General features: G+C 42.5%; 1 long non-coding RNA gene across 1 annotated transcript in view; it reads right to left on the minus strand.

The window, feature by feature from the left end:
- Positions 1-2710: 2710 nt before the first annotated feature.
- Positions 2711-15017, minus strand: part of LOC137346996 (uncharacterized) — a 32496-nt gene continuing 20189 nt past the window's right edge. The window contains exons 2-3 of the long non-coding RNA XR_010968841.1: positions 11051-11096; positions 2711-3694 (exon numbers count right to left, since the gene is read on the minus strand). This is a non-coding gene — a long non-coding RNA (uncharacterized lncRNA). The remainder of the gene's footprint in view (positions 3695-11050; positions 11097-15017) is intronic.

Genomic DNA, 15017 nt, shown 5'->3' on the forward strand with positions numbered 1-15017 from the left:
TGGTGCATGTTGTCCAGCAATTTGTGACGGTTTGCAACTCAAGGCATTTTCTTTCCTCATCACAAACTGCTGTTATTTTTACGCTCGATAACTGTGTGTGCAGTAAACTCAGCATTATTTTCCCAACAATTTCTGGCCTGTCATCGAACAATGAGGCCTCCAATCCTTCCTCAGTGTGTAAAGAACGCAACAGCAATACCGGAAACGTGAACCATGAGGAGACACTGGAAACACCCAGCAGGTGAGACAATGTCCACGGAGAGACCAGACAGGTCAACAATGGTCTTCCAGAGCCCAGGAGACGAGGGGAGAAATAGATTGGAGGACCAACCTTCTCTGAGCCAGGTGGAAGTCACCATCCAGAGGTCCAGCATGCTTAAAATTGAGAGGAGATGGTCCTCTGAAAGTCCTGTCCCTCTCCTGAGTTGTCATGTGTGCCCTTGAGATCCTAGAGCAGGATCACGTCCCCACCGGTTCACTTTAAACCTTTCATGACCAGCGGGCATCACTGGACATGCTGCTTTACGTTAGCTGTCAGAAGAGAGTAACATTCTAAATTCTCCCACATTTTTAGTCTTTGGGGAGCCAGTTGTCAGAAATTGAACAGGTCATTGGGCCATATTTCAGTGCAGTGAGCCATCTTGCTCCATTAGTTCAACTTTTTCCTGCCTCCTTCAGCTACAAAAGCGTTTTGCACTGTAATTTGCTGGGAGTGCGTGCTGATAATGACACTGCAAAGGCAACGGGGCATCTGGGACCCCAGTGAACAACGGGACCAACAGTTTATCTCCTTAACCAATTAGATTTAAACATTCAGAAAGAAACAGAGGAACCACAGATAAGGATATGGGGTGAATGAGAATCAAATCAGGCACAGAAAGCAAAATAGAGAGGGAAGAAATATTGGATTGAGAAAGAGTGGAAAAAGGAAAGACAGAAAGAAAAGTAAGAAAACATTTAAGGAAAAATGAATTTGACCTTTTTAAAATCTCTACCAACAATTGATTGCATGCAAGAATGAGATTGAACAGTTTAAATTGCTCCCTTTCGGGGCCAGAGAAGTTGATTGGCATTGCACTAATAATTATTATGTAGTCAAAAAGGTACTTATAGAAACATAGAAAATAGGAGCAGGAGTAGGCCATTTGGCCCTTTGAGCCTGCTCCACCATTCATTATGATCATGGCTGATCATCCAAACTCAGTAACCTGTTCCTGCTTTCGCCCCATACCCTTTGATCCCTTTAGACCCAAGAGCTATATCTAATTCCTTCTTGAAAACATACAATGTTTTAGCCTCAACTGCTTTCTGTGGTAGTGAATTCCACAGGCTCACCACTCTCTGGGTGAAGAAATTTCTCCTCAACTCAGTCCTGAAATGTTTACCGTGTGTCTGTAGACTATAACCCCTGGCTCTGGACTCCCCCACCATTGGGAACATCCTTCCTGCATCTACCCTGTCAAGTCCTGTTAGAATTTTATAGGTTTCTATGAGATCCCCCCTTACTCTTCTGAGCTCCAGCGAATATAATCCTAACCGACTCAATCTCTCCTCATTCGTCAGTCCCGCCATCCCAGGAATCTGTCTGGTAAACCTTCGCTGCACTGCTTCCTCAGATAAAGAGACCAAAACTGCACACAATATTCCAGGTGTGGCCTCACCAAGGCCCTGTATAATTGCAGCAAGACATCCCTGCTCCTGTACTCGAATCCTCTCGCTATGAAGGCCAACATACCATTTGCCTTTTTTACCGCCTGTTGGACCTGCATGCTTACCTTCAGTGACTGGTGTACAAGAACACCCAGGTCTCGTTGCATATTCCCCTCTCTCAGAATATAGCCATTCAGATAGTAATCTGCCTTCCTGTTTTTGCCACCAAAGTGGATAGCCTCACATTTATCCACATTATACTACATCTGCCATGCATTTGCCCACTCACTCAACTTGTCCAAATCACCCTGAAGCCTCTCTGTATCCTCCTCACAACTCACCCTCCCACCCAGTTCTGTGTCATCTGCAAATTTGGAGATATTACATTTAGTTCCATCATCTAAATCATTAATATATATTGTGAATAGCTGGGGTCCTAGCACCAATCCTGCGGTACCACAATAGTCACTGCCTGCCATTCGGAAAAAGATCCATTTACCCCTACTCTTTGTTTCCTGTCTGCCAACCAATTTTCTATCCATCGCAATACACTATTCCCAATCCCATGCGCTTTAATTTTACATGCTAATCTCTTATGTGGGACTTTGTCAAAAGCCTTCTGAAAGTCCAAATAAACCACATCCACTGGCTCCCCCTCATCAACTTATGCTGTTGACTTCCAGCCCTAACTTTCTGCGGTGAGGTTAATGTGCCACTAATGTACAAATCCAGCAGGTTCTTAAAAGTAATGAGGCTAAGGGTGAGATGCCACTTGTGCAAAACAAACACTGGAGCAGGATAAATCAACCAGAAAGTTCTGGAGATTTGCAACACATGACGTATCTGTTGCAACCAGGTGAGAAAGGTGTCTAGGGGTCCCTTTCAGCCTTCACCTGGTCTTACTGTAACAGGGTTTAATCTTAAACACACACCGTGTTTTCAGCTCCCCCGTAGTGAATCCTTCTTCACTGCTTTCCAATTATAAGGCAAAGAAACCAGCACAAACAGGCTTACTTAGGTTTAAAGAAGAAAAGTTGAAATTTATTAAACTTAAACTCTAATTCGGTTAACGTCCACAGATACACGCCAAGCCTCACGCTAGCATGCATACACGCTACACACATGCAAATAAAGACAGAAAAGAGCAGAAGAAAAATAAAGTGGAAAGGTTTGAGGAAATATCTGAAGAGCTGTTGTTACAGTTCTTTGAGCTCACTGTAGAGTTCTTGATTGTAAATAGATCTTGCTTTTGGTTGGGGCCCAGTATTCTTCTTAAACCTTGTTTGCTGTAGGAGATTTTTCGCTCTTGGGGTTCATGTGTTTTCAGTGGATTCAGAGGCTTGTGAGAAAGAGATGGGAGCAGACAGGAGAGATCTTCTCAGTCCAGGAGCAAACAACTTTCTGCCCAAACTGTTCATTCAAATTCAAAAAATTCAGGTTGCCCAGCAGGTTAGTCATGTGACTAGCTGGTTTGACCATGTCCGTTTGTGTATTCGGCTATCTTAGCAGTCAACCTGGAATGTGAGCTCCCCCACCTTCAACATCTGGTGATCAAAAGTCCATTGTGGGTTGAATGTCAGGGAGAGACTGTTTTGTCCTTCCAAACACTGTCTGTTAATATGCAAATGTCTCTTTTCCAGCCAATGTCTGGCAATCCTTGTAAAAGGCCTTCTCTTCTTCCCAGCAACAAATTGAAATTTAATATCCATGTGGCAAAATTAATATGCCTCATTCTTGGCAGGTGGGGGCCTGCATGACTTATCTTTTAATCTCCTGAACTTGCTGGCTGACTTGTAGGCAGTCACCAGTAAATGCAGGGCTGGCATCTCTTTAAGCATGGTGCCATCACTTGCTGCGGCGTCATCTGACACTTCCTCCATTGCCTTGTATCCCACCTCTGTCGTCTCACAGGACAGCCCCAGCTAATTGGCAGGCTGACGGAAGATCGTGTGCGGCCGGCTGCTCCCTGCCCAAATGGAAGCTGTATCCGCTTTGGGTCCCAACGTTCAGATCTCCAGCCTAGCCACAAAATTCAGACCGAGGTCTCAACAAAGATTAGGGGGAAAAAAACAATTAATTAATCTTTTTTTTACTTTACTTTGTTCATTTTTTTTTTAAAACATGGTGAACTGGAAAAAAATTACACTGCTCAAAATTGCAAATGATCGGAAGTAGTTTTTTTAAAAAGGAATTCCTACCTCCACAGAATCCTTTAATCAAGTATGCTTGCTGCAGAAGACCTGGAGATGGTTTTCCACAACAGGAAATGACTGATTGCTGCAATTACAATTTCTTTCCTATTCGGCTGAACTTGGTGGATGTGTTTGGTTCTTTAACATGAATGAGCTCAACCATTACCTGACACAGCACCTTCTTGCAGCCAAAGGAATTGTCTGTAAACTGTACTCAATGAACTGGAAAAAAATAGCTGCAATCGTCTAAGTGAATGTGATTGTGCTGATGTCAAACATTTAGAATTGGTTCCTAAGGAAATGACAGGGCCATTTCTGTACCTAGGAACAGGAGGAGGTCATTTAGCCCACTGAGCCTGCTCCCCCCTTCCATTAGATGATGGCCGATCTGTATCTCAACTCCACCTTACCTGCCTTTGTTCCATAACCCATAAAATCCCTGCTTAACAAAAATCCATCAATCTCAGTTTTGAAATTTTCAATTGACCCTTAGCCTCAACAGCTTTTTGGGAGAGAGAATTTCACTAGGCTTCATGTGAAGAAATATTTCCTGACATCACCCCTGATGAATGGCCTAGTCTATAATTTTAAGGTTATGTCCCCTTGTTTCTGGACTCCCCCACCAGAAGAAATAGTTTCTCTCTATCAACTCCTTAAATCATCTTAAACACCTCAATTTGATCACTTCTTCATCTTCTATACTCAAGGGAACGCAAATCTAGTCTTTGTAAGAACAGGAAATAAGGATGTTTTACAAAGTTAACTGGAACTGCAGGTTGGATGATCTAAAAATTATAATTATATTGAGCAATGATACATAAAATGAAAAATTATTTTGTGCTCGTGTTTAATTAAACTACTCAACTGCAGACTAGTTTATGCCTTCCTTTATAAAGGGCAATGATTCAGGTTAGGGTTATAAACTATTCTACTTCCAATCAGAGCTTCAGGGTATCAGGACTTCTCACATCCCTTTTGATACTGTGAACAACACTACATCCCATCAGAAAATGCAGTATAATACATCAATAATTTACCTTTATATTGCAGCTTACGACCCAAGGCACTTCACAGGAGTTAATTGGACAAAAATTGACCGAGCTAAAGAAGGAGGTATTAGGATAGGAGGTAGGTTTTAAGGAGTGTATTTCGGAAGGAGAGAGGCAGAGCTTCGAGCCTAAATGGTAAAAGGCATGGCCACCAATGGTGGGGCGAAGGGAGAGGGGGATGCACAAGAGGCTAGAGTTGGAGGAGTGCGGAGATCTTGGAGGCTTGCAGAGCTGATGTAGATGACAGAGATAGGAAGGGGTGAGGATATGGAGGATTTGAAATCAAGAAAGAGGTATAGGTGGACCAGGAGCCAATGTAGACCAGCGAGCACAGGGCTGATGGGTGAATGGGCCTTGATGAATTAGGATATGGGTAGTAGAGTTTTGGATGAGCTCAAGTTTAGGAAGTGTGCAAGGTTGGCGGCTGGTCAGGAGAGCATCGGATTAGTCGCATCTAGAGGTATCAAAGGTATGGGAGTTTAGGAGCAGATTAGCAGAGAAGGGCAATGTTACAGAGGTGGAAATAGAAGGTCTTGGTAATGGAGAGGATATGTGGTTAGAAGGGCAATTAGGGATGGGCAATAAATGCTGGCCTTGCCAGCGACGCTCACATCCCAAGAATGAATAAAAAAAACTCAGCTCAAGATCGAATGGGATGCCAAAATTGCAAACATTCTGTTTCAGCCTCAGACATTAGCTGGAGAGGGATGTAGTCATTGGCTAGGGAACAGAATTTGTAGTGGGGACCGAAGACAATGGCTTTGGTCTTCCCAATATATAATTTGCAGAAAGTTCTGCTCGTCCAATAGTAGATGTCAGACAAGCAGCGTGACAAATAGCATACTGAATATTATATGTTGTTTTAAATCTTCATACAGTTATCCCTTTTTCAATTAATCATGGATTAAAATGAACACTAAAACAAGTTCTTAATAAGACAACAAGCTTTAACTTTTCATAATCTATTTCCTTCTCAAGATGAATGAATGTACCTTAATTTGCTTTTATAAGAATAAAAATCTCTATTACAAGATATTGCTGGGATTGGGAGAAATTCTTCTGATCTCTGATTTTGCTTGAGGTTTGTCCTCATGCCTATTTGTTCCCCAGTCATGGTTTAAGTTCAATAACTTTGCTTAGGTAATGGGGATGCTTTGTGACCCCTGCAGTCCACCTCTTCCATGGCAAACACCAACCCTTGTGTAACCAGCTTCCAACAAAGCACTGGAACCGCTGGATAGAACAGAAATTGCTTATTAGGATGCAGAAAGCCAGCAGCAGAGCAAAGTAACATGGACTGTTGGGATCAATCTCAGTTTCATCAAAGCTGCTGGCTGTGTACAGCGAGGAAAAAAGAAATTGACTCAAAAAGTTATGGAATGAAAGAAGTGACTCGCATCTATATTGTGCCCTTCACATTCTCAAAGTCCCAAAGTGCTTCACAGCCAATTACATACTTTGGAATGAAGGCAAATATGGCAATATGGCAACCAGTTTGCACACAGCACGGCTCCAGAAACAGATGAATGTGTTTTTAGTGATGTTGGTCGAGGGATAAATGTTGCCCAGGTCATCCATTCATTGCGTGATGATGTGGAGATGCTTGTTATTAAGACTTTCAGTGAAGTTTCATCAGAACTCAACCTATGATCCCACTTCTTGTCCTGTTTACTGGTTTGCAAAAGGTGGCATGAGTAGGGTTAGAATCTGGTTTGCAAGCCAAGAAATCTGGTGAGGTTTGTCCTTTCAGTAGGAATGAAAGGAATCAGGTTAATAAAACAGAACAAACAAAATGACAGCAATACGAATGCCCACAGGTTACTATCATTCAATCACTAGAATGTAGCTGATTGATGAAGAGTGGAATATTTATCCTTATAACTGATGGAAAGCTCATTAAGAATCCCAAAGGATAACATGCATTATTCTGTTTAGTTCTGTAGCTTTTAGGTAGATGCATAGCTTTATGGTAATTTGGTTCCATTTAGAAGCCAGTACATGCACATATACATTTAACGTTATTGTGTAACAAAAGCTCTTACCCACTCCCTGCAGTGCAGCAATGAATATACCATTAACACACACCTACATTGAGAATTTCTTCATGCAGGCTGCAAAACTGATTAAATATTTCTTTCGGAACGACCATTCCTCATTTTGTAAACTGTGCTCAGACGTCTCACCAGCTCGCTTGTATTTCTGTTGTTGCAGGAATCTCATTAGCCAGGGAGGTTGCAATGAAATGCCACACATCTGCCACTATTTGCAAAGTTTCAAATTACCAAACAATCCCTGAATGCTTTGATTGATAAGAATGTATTTCAGATCTCCCAAAGCTGGTTGTCAACATGCCAATCATTCGAGGGAAATATTTTCACAGCAATTAACACAGGAACAGTGCAGTTATCATTTTCAATTTGCTCATCTTCTCTTTTGTAGGAGCTGAGAAGTCTTCAGGTTTGAGTCTTGACAAGGTCATTGGGCTATTCAGACATGAGTGGATATCACAGCTTGGTGCATCTCCCCCCACAACCCCCACCCCCCCATCCCCCTCTCACACACACACACACTTTCCAGTAAAGGATCACTGCAATGGGATTTCAGGTGTGAGAATATTGGCCGATGATGATGGGGATAGTGCAGGAAGGTGGGGTTGAAGTAGAAGATCAGCCACAATCTTACTGAATAGCAGGGCAGGCTCGAGGAGTTGAATAGCCTACTCCTGCTTGTATTCCTGTTCTTGGCCGGAATTTCACATTAGATGGTAGGCCCTGCCCACCAGCCAAGAAGCCAGGGGTGAGCCTGTCTCTGCTGGGCCTGGGGACCTACACCAGGATTTTACGCTCCTCAAGCCCTTAATTGGCCTTGGACGGAACTTCCGCCCCTCTGAGACAGAAATTCCCACTTCCATGAGCTGCCGGCCAATCAGTGGGCTGGCAGCAACAAAAACAAGAAATGCTGGAATCACTCAGCAGGTCTGGCAGCATCTGTGGAAAGAGAAGCAGAGTTAACGTTTCGGGTCAGTGACCCTTCTTCGGAACTGGCAGCTCTCAGTCCCAGCAGCTCCACTGGGAGTGGTGGCCACTGCTGGGACTGCAAGCCAGCTTCAAAAGCAAGAGGCCCCGGAAACAAAGTAAGTGTCTGGGGCCTCACTGGGGACAATCGGCTGGGCCCCCTGGGCAAGAGGGGTCAGTTGTGGGCGGGGCAGGTGGAGTGTTGTGTAGTGGGGACATAGTAGTTTGTGGGAGATTGCTTTGTGCAAATTGGCATCCATGTTTCCTACATTAAAACAGCAACGAAATTTCAAAAAGCACTTAATTGGCTGTAAATGTTTCAGAATGTGCTGAGGTTGTGAAAGGCACTATGTAAATGAAAGTTCTTTGCTTGCCAAACACATCTTTTGTCAACACTGCAAACCATTAAGTAAATCCCTGTCAAAACAAGAACATTTTCATGGTGGAAGGAATTGGCGTTCTGCTGCAAAATTAATCACACTTCTTGGTTGCAGTTCAATGGTGCATCTGAGAGATTATTTGCAAAAAAACGATTGGGCTCCCTCTGGAATATGAAGAGGTGAAGGAGAAGCAAACATGAGATCATTTGAAAAACAATCAACTGGTGTATGCGTATTTATTGGGAAGTTCTTTATGTTTGAAAATACAAAATGATATATGGACCAAATTCTGTTGTGCTATTAGCATATAGATTGGTATGATGTTGCTATGTAATTTTAACACATGATTCACCCAGTGGTTAACTGCTTCATTACTACAGCAGACAAGGGGATTTGCTAATTTATTCTTTGCTAATGTTAGGGTTAGGGTTACCAACCCTCCAGGATTGCGCTGGAGTCTCCAAGAATTACAGACTCATCTCTCAAAACTACAGAAAGGTCATTGACCTGAAATGTTAACTCTGTTTTTCTCGTCACAGCTGCAGCCTGACCGATTGAGTATTTTCAGCATTTCCTATTTTCATTGACGGTAAAGTGTTTTGGGACATCCTGAGATCGTGAATAGGTGCGATATAAACGCAAGTCTTTCCTTCTTTGCTTCTTGTTTGCTTATTGGGGGGAGTTCAGGACGATATTCAGGAGGCAGAAAAATATAGTGTTGCTGGACATCAGGTTCAGTGTTGAACAGCAAGCTAATGTTGCATATCGCTTGGTTTAGTCTAACTGGATATGAAGGGAGGTTGATGAATTCCTTCGGTACAGGATCTGACTAGTATCGTAAATCCCAGTGAGTCTATTACATAGATTTTTTGCCTAGATAGAAGCCTATTACATAGATTACATGGAATTTTTCAGCACAGAGAAGGTCATTTGACCTCACAGGTGTTTATGCTCCACACAGACCTCCTCCCACCTTACTTGACACCACCCTGCTGACATATAGAATCTCACAGAAGAGAAGGAAGTCATTTGGCCATCATGCCTGTGCCAGCTCTTTGAAAGAGGAATCCAATTAGTCCCACTCCCCTTCTGTGTCCCATAGCTCTGCAATTTCCTCCCACATATTTATCCAATTCTCTTTTGAAAGTTATGATTGAATCTGTTTCCACCACCCTTCAGGCAATGCATTCCAGATCATCATGACTCACTGTGTAAAGAAAATTCTCCTTGTCTTGCCTCTGGCTCTTTGCAGTCTGAAGTTTGTGGATTCAAGCCCCACTTGAGTCTTGAGCCCATAATTGAGGCTGACACTCCCAGTGCAGTACTGAGGGAGTGCTGCATTATAAATTTGTTTCCTCTGGTTACTGACATTCTGGTCAGTGGAAGCAGTCCCAATATCATTATATTCCTTTCTCAATCACTCCTTCAATGATTCTAAATTAGCAGGCAGTTTGCATTCTCTCTATGAACTCATGACAGCAAAGAACACTATTTCCCCTCAGCGCATACTCACAAAATTAACAATGACTGAATTTTTACACTACCCATAGCTCCCATGCCAACCTCCCTCGGAATAAGTAAGAGTCCAATTTGGCAATATTTCCCTTTACCCTCTGCCCACTTAGCCATAGTTAAGCAAGGTTATTAATTCTAATAATTGGCCCTACTGCCTCACAACTGCCCCAGGAACTCCCAACACTACCAATCACCTGAGCCAATATAGCTTGGTGACTTTGACCTTTGTTAGTTTGTGACAGTACAGTCATGCACAGGGTGAAAATATTTAAAGCCACGTTCAAAAATCCATAAGCCTCACTGAGCAGGTGGTGTTTGATCGCCAATCTGTGCCATGGGGAGCTGAACTCAGCTGAGATGGCTGTTGACTTGTTACAGTTCACCTCACCAGCCTTGAGTTTGAGAAAATTGGCTTTGGTTCCCTTGGCTGATGTCAGTCAACTTCTGTGAACTCTGTTGTGATTTCCCCTAAGGTCAAATAGCCTGATGGCACACACTACCAAAAGTCACTTTACGTTACAGTTGCAACTTAAGTGATGTGCACAGTGTCTCCATATGGTTGCCAAGCCTCCAGGTTTGGCCCTGGAGTCTCCAAAAATTGAAGATTAATCTCCAGGACACTATAGCGAGAAACACCCAGGAGACAAATCATAGGGGCAATAATAAAGGAGCATTTTTTTTTCATTTTTTGCACACTTTTATTTATTAGTAATAAAAAAGATATAGCAAAGAAAGGCTCTTTGAGAAAGGTGGGTGGTTGGAGGCCAGAGGCCAGAGTTGATATCCCTTTGTCTCCAATCAGCAAAACATGGAGAATGGCTCCAGAGATTTAGATTTTACTGGCTGAATTCTTATGTAGCCATAATAGATGAGAACCCTGCACAAAGGTTGTCAGAGTATTTTCCCATGACATGATAAAGCAATGGAAAAATTTCATTTCATTTGGTTCATTTTTAGAATAGATTTTCTTTTTTATGTATAAATATTTATATCGCATCATGTGAGAGATTGTACTCCACTAAGCTGAACTGTAACAACTATAATTGTGACTAAACTAGTAATCTGGCAGCATGGATAATAATCCAGAGAAGGCAAGTTTGAAAATTTAAATTCAGCTAATAAATAATTTTGAAATAAAAAGCAGGTATCAGTAAAAAGTGATCATGAAAATCACGATCATGTTGGATTGTCATAAAATCCCAATTGGTTCATTCATGCCCTTTCGGGAAGGAACCTCCTGCTGTCCTTACCTGGTCCGACACCAGCATTGAAAATTGGCCCCACTGTGCGTATCATCTGATAAGAGAAAAACAATCAGATTCAATTGCAACTTGTAAGATCTTCTTCATTTTAACGCTTCACACAACCCTTCCAGAATCGAGGACAGAATTGCCATCTCACCATTATCATTTCTCTTTATCCTTAATCAGATCAGGATCTTTCTACTCCTTCATAAATATCTAACTCATCAAAATAGGAACATTAAAAGATCATGAGCAGTGCTATATAACTTTGTCTGCAAAAATATCTTAAATGAGAGCAGTTACATACAAGGGGGACTGATTCATAACAGATGAGACGGACATAAATCGCCAATCAGCTGTAGCTTTGAGCAATAGGTAGAAATCCTTCCATTTCTGGGCATCAGCTATTCACAATTATCCATTTAATAGTGGTTTAGAATTTCTTATTAGACTTGCATTAATAATAATTACATTTATGAGGGAGAAGCCTTTAATGCCCTGAAAATGTTTATGTTAATGAGGAATGAGCATAGTACATAATGGTAATGTGAAATATCTAATAATATGGATTGAGACATGTTATAATTGAAGTGTTTAAGATGATTACAGGATTTGGTAGGGAAGGTGGAGAGAAATTGATTCCTCTGGTGGTGAGAATCCAGAACAGGTTGGGGGGTGGTGTGGGCAGGGTGGGTGGTGGTGGGTTCAACTTTAAAATTTGAGACAAGCCATTCGGGGTGATGTCAGGAAGCACTTCTTCAGGGGGGCTGAATGACCTACTCATGTTCCTCTATGTGGTACGTATACTGATAACGGGGATGAGATATGATTGGTGTGTATATGTGGAAAATATGCTGATGAGGACCATATATAAAACATTTAATCCCTATTCATTCTTTTCCCTCTGAAAATACTTGTATGTATGTTCACTGCAGCTAAGTCCAGTCCAAACTGCATACGGGGGGCATGTTGCTGTTAACTTACCCACTTTACATGATAGATCGGTCACAGGGGTAGCGTTGGCATTCTTCAATTTCAGAGTCAGATTGCTGCCAAATTACTACTGAACAAAGTAATTAGTTCTACATTGCAAAGACAATAATTGTACAGACATTTACAGTGCAGCAGTGTTGGACAGCACAATCTTTCATCCCACACTACTTAGAAGGGATTCAATAACAACTTGCACTTGTACAATGCCTTTAACATAGTAAAATGACCCAAGGCACATGACCAAATTGGGTCAAAGAGGTGTGTTTTAAGGAGCAACTAAAGGAAAAGCAAGATATAGAGAGGCGGAGAGATTCAGGGTGGGCTCAGCCTGCTTGAATTGGGGATGAGCAAGAGACCATAATTGGAGGAATGCTGAGTTCTGTATGGCTGGAGGAGGTTACATGGACAGAGAGGGATGAGGCCATGGAGGGATTTGAAAGCAAGGATGAGAATTTTAAAATCAAGTGTTCCTGGACCAGGAGCCAATGTGGGTCAGCAAGCACAGGGGTGACGCATGAACAAGACTCGGTGTGAGTTAGCCGACAAGCAGCAGAGTTTTCAATGAGTTCAAGATTATGTAGAGTGGAAGATGAGAGGTCAGTCAACAGAGCATTGGCATAGTCGAGTCTGGAGATATCAAAAGCAGGAATGAGGGTTTCAACAGCAAATGGGCTGAAGCAGGGACTGAAAGAGGCAAAGTTATGGAAGTGAAAGTAGGTTGCCTTAATGATCGAAATGATAGAGGACTCAGAAGAATCCAAGTAATTGCACCTAAACAAGAGACAAATTACTTATCGAACACCTGCCTCTGCCCAAAATAGCTTCCAGTAGCTGTCAATGGTGATTTCCTAATTGACACTAAAATAGTGATGAAAATTGGTTAACGTGATTTGCTTGATTTAGCATGGCAGCTTAAAGGATGGTGACTGTATATCGAAGTAGAAATTGCTGAGGGCTTTGTGAGCTGAAACCATGTTTATCAGTACAATTATGTCAAAGGTCAACCTTAGTTTCTGCTTTTCAACTCTGGTTGGGCATATTCCAGGAGGTGTCATCACATGACCTCCCACCTGCGACCTCTCTGCCTCCACACTCCCACCATTGGTTATTCAACTTGTCCATCCTTCTGAGTTTCGCCTTCCCATGCCCATTGGAAAGTGAACATGCTCTTCTTTACCCGATAGGTTATTTGAATGAAGTCAAGAAATATCCAATTTCCTCATCTCCAATATTTTTTCTAAATAATAAGTGAAAGTGTACAAAGAAAAGGCTAAAAACACACAATCTTTTTCAATGGCCCAATGATTTATCTCCCTGGGGTTAACAGGCATCAGTGTCCTGCAGGTTGTCCTTTGATTCCTGTAGACTCCAGGGCACTCCTGGAGGGTTGGCAACATGACCTAGCACAAAAACATTAACATCAATACCAACAACTTGCTTCACAGAGCAGAATAGAAAATTGATGCAGAGCCAAGAAGGAGAGATTAGGAGGCATGACCAAAAGCTTGGCTAAGCTAGGCCCAACCACCTTCAGCTGCTTCATCAATGATCTTCCTTTAAGCATAAGATCAGAAGTGGGGATGTTTGCTGATGATTGCACTTTATTCAGCACCATTCGCGACTCCTCAGATACTGAAGCAGTCTGTATAGAAATGCAGCAAGACCTGGACGATATCCAGGCTTGGGCTGATAAGTGGCAAGTAACATTCATGCCACACAAGTTCCAGACAATGATCATCTCCAATAAGAGAGAATCTAACCATCTCCCCTTGACATTCAATGGCATTACCATCGCTGAATCTCCCACTATCAACATCCTGGGCATTGCCATTGACCAGAAACTGAACTGGAGTAGCCATAAAAATACTATGGCTACAAGAAGGTCAGAGGCTAGGAATCCTTTGGCGAGTAACTCAACTCCTGACTCCCCAAAGCCTATCCACCATCTTTAAGGCACAAGTCAGTAGTGTGATGGAATACTCTCCACTTGCCAGGATGGATTCAGCTCCAACAACACTCAAGTAACTCAACACCATCCAGGACAAAGCAGCCCGCTTGATTGGCACCCCATTCACAAACATTTACGCCCTCCACTACCAATGCACAGTGACAGCAGTGTGTACCATCTACAAGATACTCTGCAGCAACACACCAAGGCTCCTTATGCAGCACCTTCCAAACCCGTGGCCTCTACCACCTAGAACGACAGCAGCAAATACATGGGAACACCACCACCTGCAAGTTTCCGTCCAAGTCACACACCATCCTGACTTGGAACTATTTCGCCATACCTTCACTGTCATTGGATCAAAATCCTGGAACTCCCTTCCTAATAGCACTGTGGGTGTATCTAGCCCACATGGACTGCAGCGTTCAAGAAGGCACCTCACCACCACCTTCACAAGGGCAATTAGGGATGGACAATAAATGCTGGTCTAGCCAGCGACGCCCACATCCCATGAACAAATAACAAAAAAGTGCATGTGTCAGATATTAAAGGAGAGACGGGCTTGAGGGTTTAGCACTTTACCAGGCTGCTCTATTGAAAATAAAAACCAAAATGCTGGAAATACTCAACAGGTCTGGCAGCATCTGTGGAGAGAGAAATAGTGTTGACTTTTCAGGTCTGTGACCTTTCATCAGTTTTTCAGCATTCACAGGATTTTGCTTTTGCTGTTTTGTTAAGTTTGTTTTGTGAGAGAGGAAGCTTCTGCCATACAGTTCTTCTTAAGCACATATCCTCCCTTGTCTTGGTTCTAAGAAAGGAACTTGCATTTATATAATGCCTGCGACAATGTCCACCAGTATTACACTGGAGCATCAGCCTGAATTAGGTGCTTACTTCGTTGGAGTGAGACTTGAACCTGCAACCTTTTGACACAAAGGTAAGGATGCTATTCACTGAGACATAATTAATTTGCTTGGTGGTTCTAGACTGTTTGGCCTGGTGATATTGACATTAATGCATTGTAGTGACTCT

Source organism: Heterodontus francisci, chromosome 31 (assembly GCF_036365525.1).
Source record: "Heterodontus francisci isolate sHetFra1 chromosome 31, sHetFra1.hap1, whole genome shotgun sequence".
In the NCBI taxonomy this organism is placed as follows: Eukaryota; Metazoa; Chordata; class Chondrichthyes; order Heterodontiformes; family Heterodontidae; genus Heterodontus; species Heterodontus francisci.